Source organism: Penaeus chinensis, chromosome 41 (assembly GCF_019202785.1).
Source record: "Penaeus chinensis breed Huanghai No. 1 chromosome 41, ASM1920278v2, whole genome shotgun sequence".
Taxonomy (NCBI): Eukaryota; Metazoa; Arthropoda; class Malacostraca; order Decapoda; family Penaeidae; genus Penaeus; species Penaeus chinensis.
The window spans coordinates 12947553-12952552 of record NC_061859.1 but is presented as its reverse complement, the minus strand read 5'-3'; the positions used below and the strand labels follow the sequence as shown (position 1 = coordinate 12952552).

At 30.9% G+C, this 5000-nt stretch overlaps 1 protein-coding gene across 2 annotated transcripts in view; it reads left to right on the top strand.

Moving 5' to 3' along the window:
- Nucleotides 1–524, top strand: part of LOC125047691 (homeobox protein Hox-B5-like) — a 153129-nt gene extending 152605 nt beyond the window's left edge. For both annotated transcript variants that reach the window (XM_047646061.1, XM_047646060.1), the window contains one exon: nucleotides 309–524. The gene's annotated coding sequence lies outside the window, so the exon portion shown is untranslated. The remainder of the gene's footprint in view (nucleotides 1–308) is intronic.
- The last annotated feature ends 4476 nt before the right edge of the window (nucleotides 525–5000 follow it).

Below are 5000 nucleotides of genomic sequence, written 5' to 3'. Positions count from 1 at the left end.
TTCATGATGATGAACATAGATAACCCCCCCACCCCCTGTAAGTCAAAAGCTAATCATCCGCCCCTCCCCCCCACCCCCACACATACACATTAAATAATATAAACAAAACCAACTTGTCCATTAAAAAAAAATAATAATTAATAAACAACTAAAAACTAAAACTAAAACCATCATCAAAAAAACAACAACTACCCATGAACTACCCATGAATTATTTTTTCTACATATATCCCTCCATTATCCCCCCCCCCCCCACAAAAAAAAAAAAAAAATATTAACAATCTCCTCTTTTCTCTCCCTCGCCAACAGGGGTCTGCCTGGTCGTGGTAACTCATATGCAGATGCTGTAGCCAGCGAGAGTGGATGGCTACACTATTCGGTATGAGATACTGCGACTAGGGTGTACAGGTAGACTACTGCTATTCGTCACTCGCGGCCTGGAAAAAGGACTACGGACTACTGAACGACGCTTTTTGAACTTACGAAGAAAAACTATTGTGTGTGTGTGTGTTTTTTTTTTTTTTTTTTTTTTTTCTCATATGTGCATATGTATGTATGTGTGTGTATGTAGGTTATATATACATATACGTATGTTTGTATTTTCTGTATCTCTTCTTATGTATTTGTTTTTTTTATTATTGTTATTATTATTTTTTTTTGTGATGGTGATTTCGAGAGGTGGTCTTTATTATTGATATTATTGTTGTTATTATTGATGTTATTATTAGTAGTAGTATTGTTGATATTGTTATTATCATTATTATTATTATCAATGTTATTATTAATATTATTATTATTATTATTATTATTATTATTATTATTATCATTGTCATTATTATTATCATTATCATTATTATTATTATTATTATTATTATTATTACCATCGTCATTATTATCATTACTGCTATTATTGATTATTTTCATAATGTTACTACTGCTGTTACTAACCTTATTGCTCTAACGCTACCATTATCAATATCAATATTATGTTTATCTTTATCATTATTATCAACATAATCATTTATTGAGAAAGGAAGAAGGAAGGTTCTCTTCATTCATCCTCTCCCTTTATTTGTTATTATGATTTTTATAATTATGTTTTTGTTTTTTTAACCGTGATGATGATGATTATTTGTATTTTATTATCATTATTGGTATGATTACAAGCATAATGATAATATTAATAATAATAATTATCATTATTATTAATATTATCTTTTATTATCATTATCATTTTTGCTTATTATCACTATTATTATCATTATATTATTATTATTATTGACATTATTACTATTTTATTATTATTACTATCATTATTATTACTACTACTATTATTGTTATTATTATTATTGTTATTATTATTATTACTACTACTACTACTTCTAGTATAATTATCATTATTATCATTATTATTATTATTATCATTATTATTATTATATTTTTATTGTTATTTTTATTATTATTATTATTATCATTATTATTATTATTACTACTACTACTACTACTACTACTACTACTACTATTATGATGATTATTATTATTATTATCATTATTATTATTATTATGATAATCATAATCGTTATCACTATTATCCTTATCATGACAGCCTCTATCGAAATCACCGGTACCCAAGATTTTTGGTTTTGCATTATCATTATTATTATTGTTTTTATTTTGATTTTTATTATTAAGAAGGAGATGAGATAGTGGTGATGTGTGGCAAACAAGAAAAGAAAGAAGGAAGAAGAGAGGAGAAGAAGAAGAAGAAGATGAAGATGAAGAAGGAGAAGAAGAAGACGTGATTAAAAAGCCACAAAGGATGTGTTCTTCTCGTGAATGAAATTGCAAGATGTTGAAAAATACAGTGTGATTTTTTTCTCTCTCTCTCTCTTTCCAAAAATGTTCCGTGAAGATCAATACACGGAGGAAAAAGGAAGTGAAAAGTGAAAAGAAAATGAATGAAGAAGTGGACTGGGGATGCTTTGCAAGCCATGCATAATTTTTTTTTAAAGCATGGCAGTTTGTGATCATAAAAATGACTGTGTGCATGAGAAGTCATTCTATGAAGGACATAGACATGTGTATTATTACTATTATTTTTAATATTGTGATCTGTAGTTAGTTGACATAGGCAGGAGGTTAGACCTTCCTGAAGTGAGTTTCGGCACAATTTTTACTTCTTTTGAAATCGGAAATGAACTTTCTCAATTAATACTGTACATGTGAAGTGTTGTTCACTACTGAGTGAAGGATGGTACAAGTAAGAGATTACTCTAAAAATTTTGTTGAATTTTGTTCCCTCCCCCAATTTTTTCTTGATTTAATCTACCCTCAAAGTTTTTTTTTAAATAACAAAAACGTATGAAAGGGTTTCTATGATGTAAAGATGTGAGAACTGCAAGCATGGACGTTATTTTTCATTGCAAGGAGCCAGCTGGTCTTGAACGTGAGCGCAGGTGGTGTGATCTGATGTTGAACAGGTGGTCATCTTGGGTACAGTGCTTTTGCTGATTATATTCTCATCATTTGCAAATATGTTCATTCAAGTCTCCATTTTTATTTTGTACTCTCATAACTCCAAGACTAAGTAAAATATCTGAAGAGATATACACAAGAATAACGCAATAGAATTAATAATAAAAAAAGGAATTTGGATAGTGTGCTTCAATGACACTAATTTGTATAAAAAAAAATTAGTAAAGCCAGTTTAGAAAACGTTTTGAAGAGTGAAACAAAGTATAAGGTTATATGGGTGAATTCAAATAAAATAGTGCCCTATGCAAAACATTTTCTTTAACATATTTTTTTTGTTTTTTTTTGCCAAAGTTAAGAGTGATTCTTCAACATTGTTATAATTATTACAATTTACCCATTTTCTTGATTATTATCAACGTCTTATTTCTTCTGTAAATGTTAAGACTTATATTGTTTTTTTAACTACTTATTTCGGAAGAAAAATAATACCCCCAAATGGTTCTTTACTTGTTAATGCAGGTATATGAAAAAGCACAATGCTAGTATTCTGTATCGGTTATTATTGGTACGATAGTGAGTTTCTTAGAAGTCACCCTAACATGGGGCATCTGATATATATGTGATGTTAAAATGTAAACAGTGTTCCACATGGCAGAAAAAGGAAGTCTTGTTAATGTTAACCTGAAAGTGAGATGCATTCTTGCGTTAGAGATGATGATGATGATGATGATGATGATGAAAAAGATGTATCCAGTGGAACACAGATATGGTGTTATCACGTTCGTGGGAAATGACTTGTTCGGGTATAACCTGAGTGAACAATTTCCTTGAACAAGTATGTGAGGGAGTTCTCGTCTCTTGTCTCCCCTGCTGTTCATACAAGTTGCATAATACTGTTGTATGGTGATCTGGCATATAAATACATAAACAAAAAAATAATAAATACATATGTAATGATAGAACTCTTAGCTCTGGCCTGTAGCACAACGGGCCAGTCGTTTTTGATTACGCTGTACACAATAGGGAGTGGATGGTACGCTTGGCAAGGTGAATGTTGAATATGTACGCGAATCTCAATTTGTGCAATGCTGTCCATATGGCTTTTAATAAATGGTGTAAAAAGTTATAGCAATGATACTGTAATCATTGCAGTAGATTGTTGCCTAGCAGTAAGAGTCTCTCCCCCCTCCCCCCTCCCCCCCTCCCCCTTTTCCCCAACCGCCCTCCCCCCCCCCCCCCCCCCCCCCCCCCCCCCCAGCCCCCAACTCCTTTCCTTTTTTTCCCTTCCCCTCCTACCCTCAACATTACGCCCCCCTCCCTTCACCTTCCCCTCCCCCATAACCCCCCTATCTCATATCTCCCCCTCCCTCCCTCCCTCCCTCCTCCAACCCGGTGTTATGTGAGTTAACCAGAGCGCAGCTGATGTGGCTTTTTGGCTCTGGCTTATCCTTCGAAACATTTCACAGAACATGCGAGAATTTTTACAAACATAGGCCCCAGACTGTACCTTATTCTAAAGTTAAATCCGCGAAGAGGAAAGCAAAACTGTTTAAAAAAAAAACGAATAAAATCTTTTAAAAAATATATTTCCTTTGTATAATTTACAATAGAAGTTCGTTTAACTCTTGTCCAACAATCACATTATTTTCCATCAATTGGGGAATAATAATTAATTTTTGTATTTTACTGTTATACATGTTTTTTTTTCTCTCTCTCCCTTTTCAATTTGGATATGTATAAATACAAAAATTATATTTTTGGATGTGATTGTTATGTTTATTATAGAACTCTCAGAAAAAAGAAAATGTATTATACTTGGTTAAGAAACCCATATTTATATTCTCTCTCTAACTATTTGTGTTCATTACCTATTGGTTTCTCCTACATTATATTTCATTATACTTCGTCAATTTTTTTTTTCCTTTTTTTCTTATTTATTATTATTTTTAATTACATTTTTTTCCCGCGTGATGATGACGCCTTTTTTTCAAAGTATACGAATAGTTTTAAGAGTTAAGCAATATTCCTGTAAAAAAGTTGTCTACTGTAAATTAACAATGATAATGATATGGATAATGATAAAAAAAAATAAAAAAAAACAATCTTTCTAAAGGCATAGAACACGATTCAAAAATAAACTGTGTCCAGATAATTGTGGCTTTTTATTCCCCCCCTTTCGTAAGAGCTAAATAGAGAGATAGAAAAAAAAAAAAAAAAAAAAAAAAAAAAAATACCAAAAGGAGATACAAATGATAAAGGCAATGTGATAAAAATATGGAGAATGACTAGTAATTATCACTATAATTAAAATGGTAATGCTGACATTGGCGTTATAATGTTAATGTTAAAAATTACTGGCAGCAGATCGTAATTTCAAGAAATAAAAAAAATCACAATGATAATGTAGAATATAGACATACTTTTTTTTTTCCACAAAGCTAATAAAATATATATATATATAAAAAAAAAAACACAATTGATAGATTCCTTATGATGGAAACCACACATGATGATGATGGCGATGAC